Here is a 14,416-nt window from a genome sequence, read left to right as displayed (position 1 = left end):
AGGATATCCAAAGGAAACTATTGGATACACCTTCTATCACAGATCCGAAGGCAAGACTTTTGTTGCTAAATTCGGAAACTTTCTAGAGAAGAAGTTTCTCTCGAAAGAAGTGAGTGGGAGGAAAGTAGAACTTGACGAGGTAACTGTACCTACTCCCTTATTGGAAAGTAGTACATCACAGAAACCTGTTTCTGTGACACCTACACCAATTAGTGAAGAAGCTAATAATAATGATCATGAAACTTCAGAACAAGATACTACTGAACCTCGTAGATCAACCAGAGTGAGATCCGCGCCAGAGTGGTACGGTAATCCTGTTCTGGAAGTCATGCTACTAGATCATGATGAACCTACGAACTATGAAGAAGCGATGGTGAGCCCAGATTCCGCAAAATGGCTTGAAGCCATGAAATCTGAGATGGGATCCATGTATGAGAACAAAGTATGGACTTTGGTTGACTTTCCCAATGATCGGCAAGCAATTGAGAATAAATGGATCTTCAAGAAGAAGACTGACGCTGACGGTAATATTACTGTCTACAAAGTTCGACTTGTCGCAAAAGGTTTCCGACAAGTTCAAGGGATTGACTACGATGAGACCTTCTCACCCGTAGCGATGCTTAAGTCTGTCCGAATCATGTTAGCAATTGCCGCATTTTATGATTATGAAATTTGGCAAATGGATGTCAAAACTGCATTCCTGAATGGATTTCTGAAAGAAGAGTTGTATATGATGCAACCATAAGGTTTTGTCGATCCAAAGGGAGCTAACAAAGCGTGCAAGCTCCAGCGATCTATTTATGGACTGGTGCAAGCCTCTCGGAGTTGGAATAAACTCTTTGATAGTGTGATCAAAGCATTTGGTTTTATACAGACTTTTGGAGAAGTCTGTATTTACAAGAAAGTGAGTGGGAGCTCTGTAGCATTTCTGATATTATATGTGGATGACATATTACTAATTGGAAATGATATAGAATTTCTGGATAGTATAAAGGGATACTTGAATAAGAGTTTTTCAATGAAAGACCTCGGTGAAGCTGCTTACATATTAGGCATAAAGATCTATAGAGATAGATCAAGACGCTTAATTGGACTTTCACAAAGCACATACCTTGACAAAGTTTTGAAGAAGTTCAAAATGGATCAAGCAAAGAAAGGATTCTTGCCTGTGTTACAAGGTGTGAAGTTGAGTCAGACTCAATGCCCGACCACTGCAGAAGATAGAGAGAAAATGAAAGATGTTCCCTATGCTTTAGTCATAGGCTCTATCATGTATGCAATGCTGTGTATCAGACCTGATGTGTACCTTGCTATAAGTCTAGCAGGGAGGTACCAAAATAATCTAGGAGTGGATCACTGGACAGCGGTCAAGAACATCCTGAAATACCTGAAAAGGACCAATGATATGTTTCTCGTTTATGGAGGTGACAAAGAGCTAATCGTAAGTGGTTACGTCGATGCGAGCTTTGACACTGATCCGGACGATTCTAAATCGCAAACCGGATACGTATTTACATTAAACGGTGAAGCTGTCAGTTGGTGCAGTTCTAAACAAAGCGTCGTGGCGGGATCTACGTGTGAAGCGGAATACATAGCTGCTTCGGAAGCAGCAAATGAAGGAGTCTGGATGAAGGAGTTCATATCCGATCTAGGTGTCATATCTAGTGCATCGGGTCCAATGAAAATCTCTTGTGACAATACTGGTGCAATTGCCTTGGCAAAGGAATCCAGATTTCACAAGAGAACCAAGCACATCAAGAGATGCTTCAATTCCATCCGGGATCTAGTCCAGGTGGGAGACATAGAGATTTGCAAGATACATACGGATCTGAATGTAGCAAACCCGTTGACTAAGCCTCTTCCACGAGCAAAACATGATCAGCACCAAGGCTCCATGGGTGTTAGAATCATTACCGTGTAATCTAGATTATTGACTCTAGTGCAAGTGGGAGACTGAAGGAAATATGCCCTAGAGGCAATAATAAAGTTATTATTTATTTCCTTATATCATGATAAATGTTTATTATTCATGCTAGAATTATATTAACCGGAAACATAATACATGTGTGAATACATAGACAAACAGAGTGTCACTAGTATGCCTCTACTAGACTAGCTCGTTAATCAAAGATGGTTATGTTTCCTAACCATGGACAAAGAGTTGTTATTTGATTAACGGGATCACATCATTAGGTGAATGATCTGATTGACATGACCCATTCCATTAGCTTAGCACCCGATCGTTTAGTATGTTGCTATTGCTTTCTTCATGACTTATACATGTTCCTATGACTATGAGATTATGCAACTCCTGTTTGCCGGAGGAACACTTTGTGTGCTACCAAACGTCACAACGTAAATGGGTGATTATAAAGGTGCTCTACAGGTGTCTCCAAAGGTACATGTTGGGTTGGCGTATTTCGAGATTAGGATTTGTCACTCCGATTGTCGGAGAGGTATCTCTGGGCCCTCTCGGTAATGCACATCACATAAGCCTTGCAAGGATTGCAACTAATGAGTTAGTTGTGAGATGATGTATCACGGAACGAGTAAAGAGACTTGCCGGTAACGAGATTGAACTAGGTATTGAGATACCGACGATCGAATCTCGGGCAAGTAACATACCGATGACAAAGGGAACAATGTATGTTGTTATGCGGTCTGACCGATAAAAGATCTTCGTAGAATATGTAGGAGCCAATATGAGCATCTAGGTTCCACTATTGGTTATTGACCGGAGACGTGTCTCGGTCATGTCTACATTGTTCTCGAACCCGTAGGGTCCGCACGCTTAAGGTTTCCATGACAGTTATATTATGAGTTTATGCATTTTGATGTACCGAAGTTTGTTCGGAGTCCCGGATGTGATCATGGACATGACGAGGAGTCTCAAAATGGTCTAGACATAAAGATTGATATATTGGAAGCCTATATTTGGATATCGGAAGTGTTCCGAGTGAAATCGGGATTTTACCGGAGTACCGGGAGGTTACCGGAAACCCCCGGGAGGTATATGGGCCTTAGTGGGCTTTAGTGGAAGAGAGGAGAGGTGGCCAGGGCTGGGCCGCGCGCCCCTCCCCCCTAGTCCGAATAGGACAAGGAGAGGGGGTCGGCGCCCCCCTTCCTTCTCTCTCTCCTCTTTCCCCCTTCCCGAATCCTATTCCAACTAGGAAAGGGGGGATCCTACTCCCGGAGGGAGTAGGACTCCTCCTGGCGCGCCCTCTCCTGGCCGGCCGCACCCCCCCCCTTTGAACCTTTATATACGGAGGCAGGGAGCACCCCTAGACACACAAGTTGATCCACGTGATCATATTCTTAGCCGTGTGCGGTGCCCCCTTCCACCATAGTCCTCGATAATATTGTAGCAGTGCTTAGGCGAAGCCCTGCGACAGTGGTACATCAAGATCGTCACCACGCCGTCATGCTGACGGAACTCTTCCCCGACACTTTGCTGGATCGGAGTCCGGGGATCGTCATCGAGCTGAACGTGTGCTAGAACTCGGAGGTGCCGTAGTTTCGGTGCTTGATCGGTCGGGCCGTGAAGACGTATGACTACATCAACCACGTTGTGCTAACGCTTCCGTTGTCGATCTACAAGGGTACGTAGATCACACTCTCCCCTCTCGTTGCTATGCATCACCATGATCTTGCGTGTGCGTAGGAAATTTTTCGAAATTACTACGTTCCCCAACACTTACTTCCTGCGTGAACCACTCAAATGATGATGTGGGAGCCGAGGTGGAGGAAATACAAGTGTCGATTGAAGAATGCTTCTTATCCTAGTGTTGCTTGAGAGAATGTTGCTTGAAGTAGTGTTTGAAGTATGCACCATCTCCATCTGAAAGGTCTTGTAGCCTCTTTATTTACTTTACACTAACTCCTCTGCATTCAGATATTTCAACCTCTTAATTTACTTGCCGGATATTATTTTTCCAATGAGGGAAGTACTCCCTCCGTCCCATAATATAAGTAAGAATGTTTTTCAAGCTATGTTAGTTTGAAAATGTTCTTATATTAAGGGATGGATGGAGTAATTTCCTTCAACACAGCTTCCAAGGTGACGTGATGCGATGAGGTGGTATATACAATCACGTGGAAGCCGCCTCAAGTATGATGTTTGGCATGACTACATACTGTTTGTCAATTTTGTATTACAGCATCCCAACCGCTAACTCTGAAGCAGAGTTCAGGAATGGTAGTATGGAAGTGACTAAGTGCACTATTCTACATGAAGTGCACTACTCACTTCCATACTACCATTCACTCTGCATCCCACTGCACTTCATGCAAAAGCAGAGTCTGAAGCTCTGCTTCCCACTGCACTTCATGCAGCACCCACCACTAACTCTGAAGCTCCTCTCTTTCCTTGCTTCACAACTTTTTTGTCGAGATTGATGTGAGCTCCGTATCTTGTTAAGATGCCAAGGTAACCTCTATGATTTCTCCTTGGTGCTATATTTCTTGTACTTTTCAAATTAATTGCATGGTTTTAGCTGGCCGGTAGCAAGGTTTGTGCGGCGCATAGTGAAGTGTGCTTTCAGTCTCTGTAATATGCTTGTTTCTTTATTGATAGATAGTACCAGTCGGTGTTGCTGTTGTTCTCTGGACTGTATTTAAAGCTCGAAACAAAGTTTAATTTTTTGGTATGTATCATTATGCCTCAGGATCCACTAAGTATAATAAGAACTCTGTAATAGGACGCCTTCCATTCCATGGAAACTGGCCGTGCATATCTAATATGACCAGGATATCTTGTCTTGTTCAGTTTAGGTAAACTTCATATGCGGGTGCAGGCTCACTTGGTTTCTGAGCTAGATCAGCTCATCATATATTCTTTTGCGATATATGTCTTGAAGTTTTCTACTAACATGCCCTACAATTTTGCCAGTTTGTACGTGGGATGAATCCTGCCTGCAGGTACTTATCTGATTTGATCCTTATTAGCACATCTGTCCCTGATTTGATCTTTTATTTACTCCTTTGGTCCTCCTTTAGTCATCCATCTTTGGTCATTTTTTTCTTGAGCAAGCTATCGCTAAGTTTTGTGTTGGATCTCAGGCCCTGAAACACAACACAATCACGTGGATTTGTGAGCCAAGCTCTAAAACTCTCTCTGACAGAAAACTGACGAATAGCAACACACAGAGAAACAGGTTTTTGCGATGCGCTCAACACCTACGTCCTTTTCGGGTTTCTCCTTTTATTCATGGGAACCGAAGATCTTGCCCACGATCCATCACTCCCGTGCCATCCCACGGACGCGATCGTGGCCAAAGTCCTCGCATTGATTCTAGTCTAGCTAACTGCAAGATAAACTAGCCTTAGACTTGGACAAAGCCGCAACATGTACACAGCAAGTCTTGGGCATTATTTATTACTCCCTCCGTAAATTAATATAAGTGTTTAGAACACTACTTTAGTGATCTAAACACTCTTAGATTAGTTTACAGAGTGAGTACAAAAGTAACAATAAATTGGAGCCTGATCGGTTCAGGCACATCGCGATTAATTGGCAACACTGTTGTGCTAGTCTTTTGGACAAAAGCTAAACACCCTTGGATAAAAGGAGTTTGTGGATTTGAAAAACTGTCATGCATTCGAAGAAAAGTCATGGATTCGGCAAAAGTTTGCTGATTTGAAAAAAGTTCACGAATGTAAGAAAATGTTGACGAATTTAGAAAAATGTTAATGAATTTAAGAAAAAATTCATTATTATAAGAAAGTTCACGAATCTAAAAAAAGAAAAGACAATAAAAAGGGATAGAGAAAGAGAAAAAACTAAATAAAGAAAAGAAGAAACAGCCAAACAAAACCAGAAAAAAGAAAGAAAACCATACAGGGAAACTGCTGCATTTAATTTGACGCACAACTAGAAGAAAAAGAAGTAAATAGGTACAGCTAGTAAGCTGTCTCAGTTGGTTACTGCGGTTTGAACCAAACCAAGAGGTTTGGAGTTTTTTTTTTTTGAGCATCAATACAGACACAAGCGCTCATATACACGCGCATATACTCATCCCTATGAACGCACACACGCACACCCTATCCCTATGAGCACCTCCGAGAGACTGAGCCGGCATATCATCTTGAGATTTACGAAGTCACCGTAGGCACCTCGTCGTCGACGGGAACGTCTCCTCTCACTGAAAGCGCATCGCCGGAAATCCTGAAATAAATCCAGAAATAATGCGAGCACCAGAATTTGAACCCTGGTGGGTTGGGAATACCACTGTCCACCTAACCATCTCAACCACAGGTTGGTTCGCAAGAGGTTTGGAGTTGGATTCTCACGTTGGACACCCATTTTTTAAAGGCAAAAAGAAAGGAAAATAAAAATAAATGGGTCAGCCCAGTTTGTAGTGGAGTGTGCGCCGGTTTACGGAATGACCTATAACAGGGGGAGCTCCTATTGAGCGCTGTAGGCGCCGCTTCGTGTCGCTGGCGCTCGCACGGACACGAAGTGGGCCGGCCCAGCAACGTGCTACAAAGCAAAAGGAGAATGCAAAATGTGACGTTACATTCCCATTTAAACAACAGGTTGGTTCGCAAGAGGTTTGGAGTTGGATTCTCACGTTGGACACCCATTTTTTGAAGGCTAAAAGAAAGGAAAATAAAAATAAATGGGTCAGCCCAGTTTGTAGTGGAGTGTGCGCCGGTTTACGGAATGGCCTATAACAGGGGGAGCTCCTATTGAGCGCTGTAGGCGCCGCTTCGTGTCGCTGGCGCTCGCACGGACGCGAAGTGGGCCGGCCCAGCAACGTGCTACAAAGCAAAAGGAGAATGCAAAATGTGACGTTACATTCCCATCTCAACCACAGGTTGGTTCGCAAGAGGTTTGGAGTTGGATTCTCACGTTGGACACCCATTTTTTGAAGGCTAAAAGAAAGGAAAATAAAAATGAATGGGTCAGCCCAGTTTGTAGTGGAGTGTGCGCCGGTTTACGGAATGGCCTATAACAGGGCGAGCTCCTATTGAGCGCTGTAGGCGCCGCTTCGTGTCGCTGGCGCTCGCACGGACGCGAAGTGGGCCGGCTCAGCAACGTGCTACAAAGCAAAAGGAGAATGCAAAATGTGACGTTACATTCCCATTTCAACCACAGGTTGGTTCGCAAGAGGTTTGGAGTTGGATTCTCACGTTGGACACCCATTTTTTGAAGGCTAAAAGAAAGGAAAATAAAAATGAATGGGTCAGCCCAGTTTGTAGTGGAGTGTGCGCCGGTTTACGGAATGGCCTATAACAGGGGGAGCTCCTATTGAGCGCTGTAGGCGCCGCTTCGTGTCGCTGGCGCTCGCACGGACGCGAAGTGGGCCGGCTCAGCAACGTGCTACAAAGCAAAAGGAGAATGCAAAATGTGACGTTACATTCCCATCTCAATCACAGGTTGGTTCGCAAGAGGTTTGGAGTTGGATTCTCACGTTGGACACCCATTTTTTGAAGGCTAAAAGAAAAGAAAATAAAAATGAATGGGTCAGCCCAGTTTGTAGTGGAGTGTGCGCCGGTTTACGGAATGGCCTATAACAGGGAGAGTTCCTATTGAGCGCTGTAGGCGCCGCTTCGTGTCGCTGGCGCTCGCACGGACGCGAAGTGGGCCGGCCCAGCAACGTGCTGCAAAGCAAAAGGAGAGTGCAAAATGTGACGTTACTTTCGGGGAGAAGTGGGACTCGAACCAAGGACGCAGCGGTAGTGCCCTACACGAGTTAACCGCTAGACCATGTTTAGTTCTTTGATTACTTAAGGAAAACTGGGTATTTACATGAACCATGGATTATTTGACTAAAGAAAACATAAATATTAAAAAACATTCACATAAACAATGAAATGAAAAGAAAACTTCAAAAAAAGGAAAAAGTTCGTGAATTTTAAAAAAGTTCATTGAACTTTTTTAAAAAAGTTCACCAAATTTGAGAAAGAGTTCACCAAATTTGAGAAAGAGTTCATCGATTTTGATAAAAGTTCATCGATTTTGAAAAGAGCTCATTGATTTTGAAAAAAGTTCACCAATTTTAAAAAAAAAGTTCATCAAATTTGAGAAAAGTTCATCGAATTTAAGATAAAGTTCATGAAATTTGAAAACATAAATCATCAAACTAGAAAAAAGGTCATCAAAATTTGAAAAAAGTTCATTGATTTTCATAAAAAGTTCAACGAATTTTAAATGTTCGTTAAATTTGAGAAAAGTTCATCGAATTTGAAAAATAAGTTCATGGATTTCTGAGAAGAGTTCATCAAATGTTAATAAATGTTCACAAGTTTTGAAAATGGTTCATAAATTTGGAGAAAAGTTCGTTGATTATGAAGAAAAAGTTCATGGATTTAAATTGCGCATTTCAGAAAAATAAATAAATAGAAAAGGAAGAAAAGGACAGAAAAATAGAAAAAGAAGAAGAGATGCGAACTAGGAAAGAACAAAAAGGATGGAAGCAGTTTCAATCGATAAGTTAACGATGGTTATACTAAATAGGATTTGCCTATAACAGGTGCTGAGGGTCGATTCTTTCGCTGGCAACATTTTTGCACTTTAAAACAGACAAAAGGAAACGCTAAATGGGCCGAGCCCAGCTAAGGAGCCTACAGGCGCCGGTTTGCAGAAATAGAAGAAACCGGCGCCTACAGCGCTAAATAGGATTTGCCTATAACAGGTGCTGAGGGTCGATTCTTTCGCTGGCAACATTTTTGCACTTTAAAACAGACAAAAGGAAATGCTAAATGGGCCGAGCCCAGCTAAGGAGCCTGCAGGCGCCGGTTTGCAGAAATAGAAGAAACCAGCGCCTGCAGCGCTAAATAGGATTTGCCTATAACAGGTGCCGAGGGCGTCAAATAGGAGTCGGCATGCATGAGTGGGCCTTCAAGATTTATTGGGAATTTTTTGTGATAATTAATGGGCCTAGCCCAATAATTTCCAAGGTCCATATTGATGCCCAAATTATGCTAATATATTGAGGTTGTAGCTTGATTTTAGAAATTTCAACAGGAACGGTAAATAACCTACAATTGGTTTGTTTTACCAAATGACAACAACATTACTATTATCCAGAGGAGACAACTTTGGCGTTCAAAGTCAAAGATATAGACTTCCAAATTTCCTCTACAGCGGAATCAGAAAAAAATGGATCTAAATTGTTGTACACCTTTTCACTATTTTGCTACCATAAAATGTTGTATTTTCTATTTCGATATATTTTCTAAATTTATTAAGATGTTACCTTTCCGCATTGATAAAGTAACGTGTTTATGCAACAGACTGTGCGGACATGATGAACAATTCTCTTTTTTTGGTTGGAGAAATTGGGGGAAATGACTACAACATTCCTCTTACCTCTTTGGTGCCTGTTGAGAAGATCCGCTTGTTCACTCCGAGTGTTATTTCCAAAATATCATCTACAATCATCGTGAGTCATTTTCTGTTTTTGCTCCTTATGCTATCATCGCCATTGTTATTATGTCAAATCTCAATTACATAAATAGTGCATAACTACATAATAATGCAATGTAACGAGGTGCAATTTCCAGGATCTGATTGCACTAGGAGCCAAAACTCTATTAGTTCCCGGCAACCTCCCCATCGGGTGCTTGCCGGTGTACCTCACGATGCACCAAAGTGATAACATGGAGGATTATGAGTCAGAGACATGTTGTATTCGTTGGATGAATGAGTTCTCACGCTACCACAACAAACTTCTTTGTGGATGAGTTGGAAAAGTTAAGAAAGCTTCATCCAAGTGTGTCAATCATCTATGCTGATTACTATGGAGCTGCTACGGAAATCTTCGTTTCCCCTTATCAGTTTGGTGGGTCCAAAACTTTATGGTTTATACATGAAATCACTTAGAAGGCAGCAAGAAAAACATTCTCTACTAAAAGATGCATATGCTAGTCCCGACTCTCATTTGCTGTAACTGCTCTTTAGGTATCGAGGATCCTTTGGTGGCTTGCTGCGGTGTAGAAGGGCCTTATGGTGTGTCAATAACCACAAAGTGTGGACATGGAGAATACAAGATGTGTGATAACCCACAAAAGTATGCATCTTGGGATGGCTTGCATCCCACAGAAACGTCATACAAGGCCATTGCTGATGGTCTGCTAAGAGGTTCATACACTCAGCCTCCAATTGCCACCACAAAAAATTCATGTTCAAAACTTACCAAGTTTGTCTCGTCTGCAGAGTACAAGGTTCTCTATGATATGTAATTTTGTAACATACTAGCAAAAGAGCCCGTGCGTTGCAACGGGAGAGAAAACATAACGCACGCTCTTAACTCAACAACCATCACTTAAGACCACAATAGGTCCATCTCCTTTATTTTTGCAAGGCATCATATTTGTGTTGCCGCTTATCCTCCTTCTCACCCTCGCCGGTGATGGCCTCGGTGTTCACACAAAACAACAAAAAATATGTGTTGAATATGGTTAATCCTAAGGCGTCTCTCTCTCTCTCTTTCGTGATGAGAAATCTGTTGTTTTCCCTTGCGACATTTTTTAGAGGTATGCATGTGTAGTTATCAATGTTTTCTTTTCCCTATATGGTTATAGTGGGGTGTTTATTTGCAATCTGGATCGCCGCCGGTATTAAAAAAGATATTGCGCTATAAATTATAAGTTTGTTTCCATAAAAATATTTAATAGGTAAAATTAACATCATATTTAGATTCCACACATTATTCTAATAAAATTTCATATATAATATGTTAAAATCGAAGTTACGGTTTAAAAGATACAGATAATTTAAAAAATCATCTGGTTTGACTTAAATATATTCCAAAATAATATTTAAAAATACTTAATAGGTAAAAATAATCTCATATTCATATTCTACATATTTTTCTAATCAAATTTCATATATAACATGTTCAAATCGGAGTTACGGTTTAAAAGATATGGATGATTTTAAAAAGCATTTGTTTGACTTAAATATGATCGGCGGATGAATTACCTAAAACATTATGGGGTTTTTGAAAAATGTAAAATAACGGTTCGGGTGTGACTTAAATCCAGACGGCGGGTTGATTTCAAGAAAAGACATGGACTTTTATGTAAAATACGAAAATAATGATTCGTTTTAACTTAAAACTGGACTGCGGGTTGAATTCTCTGAAATAGAGGGACTTTTCTGAAAAATGCCATGACGGACGAAAGAAATCCAATTTGCTTTATTATTAGGTAAAGATATGTGGACAATTACCGTATGAAAACTTGCCCAATTACAAACATGTTTGGCATGGCTAGTTGTCGTTCCCAGATACTCAAGTGAGATCTAATGTCCGCATGCCTGCCAAACGATCCGTTTTTAAAGTAGATGGGTATCAATATCTTCACCTCGGGTTCTAGCTAGTAATGCCTGGACCCACTCTAGGCTTTAGAGAAACCAACCCAGTGCCATTGTCTCCTTTCCAATGGCCTATGGCAAGGAACCAAGAAGTCCACCATTAGGCTAGTCATAGTGGGAGTAACTTAGCTAGTAACATAGCGCACTTCAAGAAAATTCTGCTTATGTGGCAAGTAACTAATGAAAGATGGCAACATAATATGTTACTGTAACATAACGTTTTTCAAGACAAGATGAGTCTACGAGCTAATAAATGAAGTCATCTATGATATTACTAGTATATTACTTTGCATTACGAAGGTAGTAACTTAGACTAATGTCATATGCATGACACTAGTCTAAGTTACTCCCCACTATGACCAGCCTTAGTCCTTAGACACGTATTTGTGGATACACTTTGGAGGTGTGGCTCGTGTCATGCTTAGACGAATCTGGTGAGAAGTGGAGACGTATGAATACAAGTACGGCGACGAGCTTCGTCGAGTCTACTCCCTCTACCAGTATGCACGTGTCGAGTGATACGTACGCGATCTCCTTCCGATAGCATGATCTTGGATGGCACAAGGTAGAAATGCTTCGTATTGTGTTAGAGTAGCCTACCCTGTGCCCCCTAACATTCTATCTGATAGGTGGGGTAGTGTGTAGGTTCGACAAAGTAGCTTGTTCTACTCGTACTATTTGACAGTGGGTTGTGGGTTCTTGGACTTGTTCATTTCCTAGGTTCCCGATGACAGAAATCGAAGAGTTTATTGTGGTCTTTTTTCTTGATAAAAAAATGTATAAAATGAAGCGTAGATGAGACACTATTTAGCGAGGTACTTGTTGAATGGTCTTTGAAACAGCTCACTTCCTTTTGATAATATATAATCTGTTTGATCTATTTTGCTAAACCAGTCTTTTTGTAAAAAAGGATCATTTATAGGGTCTATCACCATCAATGAGTCCCGGGGTCATCTTGTCCGCTCTTTGTTCTATTAGACTATGTTTGTACCAACATCCATATGCTTGGCCATTATGATCTAACCACATGGTCTAAGATGCCCCATATTGCAAGAGAGGCTACTTTTACGACACATTTGATCATAACGGCTCCGATTTTGTGCTATAATTGAAGACAATGGTACCGACATCTAAGATGTTATCGACAAGAAGACTCCTACCTTTTGTTTCTTAGATGGGAAGCAAATGTTTGTATTGTGAATATGGTCTTGGTTATTCGTACAAGTGATTTCCAAAATCGAGGATGAACCATTAGATTAACCATTGTGAAAGATCTACTATTGTGTGTTTGGTCCATCTAATGTGTATACCTTCCATTAGACAAGGAAAATAAAAGGAAAAAATCTTTATTTTGTAAGTGAAAACATATATTTTCTATTTATTCTTGGTAGTGCCTAGAACTCATCGAGATATAACTACCTCTCATTCACTTCCCTACTGAGCTATTGTCTTGTTCTGCTTGTCAGTTTGGTACTTTATCTTTGTCTAGTTAGGCATTTGCAATTGTGCACCGGTGTGTCGTATGCATCTCATGCACATGGACTAGTAGGAAAATCAGGTTGACGCTAGTTGCCTACGTGTTGCGATGGTTGCAATTGTGCATTGGTGCGTCACATCCAAGTCGCGCATGTGTGACTAGTAGGGAAAAGACCAGGTCGGCACTGGTTGCATATGTCTTGTCACAGTTGCAACTCATGGGTGCGACTCATGCAACTTGTGTGCATGCGACAAGTAGAAGAAAAATCAGCTCAGCCCTAATTGTTGTCGCTCTGCGCCCGTGCAATTGCATGTTTGGTGGTGGACAAGCAACTGGTCCCCACAAACTCCACTTCCGACCTTAGTTGTAATTGATTCGTGCCCATGGAGTTGTAGTTTGGTTACAATGTTTGCGGTTCCATGTCTATTGATGGACATGCAATTGGCCACGAAAAACTTTCCTCCCGACCTAGTTGCAACCGGTTTGTGCCCTTGGACTTATAGTTGGATTACAACATTTGCAGTTGCATGTAGTGGTCGACATGCAACTGGCGTCGGCAACTCCCCTTCCGGCCCTAGTTGCAGTCACTTTTGTGCGCGCAGTTGCAGTTGAGTTACAACGCTTGCAGTTGCATGTCTAGTAGCCCGTCAATACCCTCCCGACCCCGTTTGAAGTCGTTTTATGCCCATGCAGTTACACTTGGGTTACAATGTGATAAATATGCAACTCGGACACTTGTGGGTGTTTGCGTAATAAAAATATAAACACACTGAAATTGCACCCTTGTATTCGTCGTATGAACATGGAAAAAATATTATAAAAATAAAAGAAACATAAAAAAAATTAGAACTGAAAAGTAAAAGGTGAGATAAGAAAATAACACATATGAGAGACAACCCAGCAACACGGATCTGCTCTCAAAGTCTTCTAACGATAAAAGAGAGGTGAAAAAGGCCCCACCATTTTTTACTCCAAACACACTCCATTATATTGATCAAGTAATAAGTTCATGGGGATACAACTTAGGTCTGGAACATTCAGGGTCACACATGGCGTTCTAGAGAAAAGCCTAGAGCGTGTTTAGCGAGGCTATGCGCGTCGATATTAGTCTCTCTTCCTTCGAAGTTGAAGGAACAACGAGCTATCTACTTGGATGTATGATTGATCTTCTTGATGATGCTTGCATATAGTCCACCTGTATCGATATGAATATCATTGACCACTCCTTGGCAGTCTGAAGCAATCACCACATCCATTAGCGATAGTTCAAGGGCGAGTACCAACACTTCCCGGCATGCCATCGCCTCCAGGGAAGAAAGGTCAGTTATACCTAAACATTTGATCATTGCAGATCCCAAGTACTTGCCCGTGGAGTCCCTACAAACAACACTCCACGAGCAAGTACTTGGGATCTTCAGGGGTCAAACAGGAAAGGCCACATATGGCAGAACAAAAAAGTGTAAAAATCCCATAGAGAAAACTGTATGGGGGCACCCCATTACCGGTAGCTATATTTCTTTTGTTGCAAATCCTAAGTAGGTTTCACCTGTTGTTGTGGTAGACTGGACCGCTCGGAAGCGGCACGACTTGCCTCCATGGCGATTTCCGGTGTTAGTTCG

At 41.6% G+C, this 14,416-nt stretch overlaps 1 pseudogene; it reads left to right on the top strand.

Moving 5' to 3' along the window:
* The first annotated feature begins 9,221 nt into the window (after positions 1-9,221).
* On the top strand, positions 9,222-10,185 carry LOC123056674 (GDSL esterase/lipase At1g28600-like; annotated as a pseudogene).
* Positions 10,186-14,416: the final 4,231 nt, after the last annotated feature.

The sequence above is a fragment of the Triticum aestivum genome, chromosome 3A (assembly GCF_018294505.1).
Source record: "Triticum aestivum cultivar Chinese Spring chromosome 3A, IWGSC CS RefSeq v2.1, whole genome shotgun sequence".
Lineage (NCBI taxonomy): Eukaryota > Viridiplantae > Streptophyta > Magnoliopsida > Poales > Poaceae > Triticum > Triticum aestivum.
This window is presented reverse-complemented; position numbering and strand designations above follow the sequence as displayed.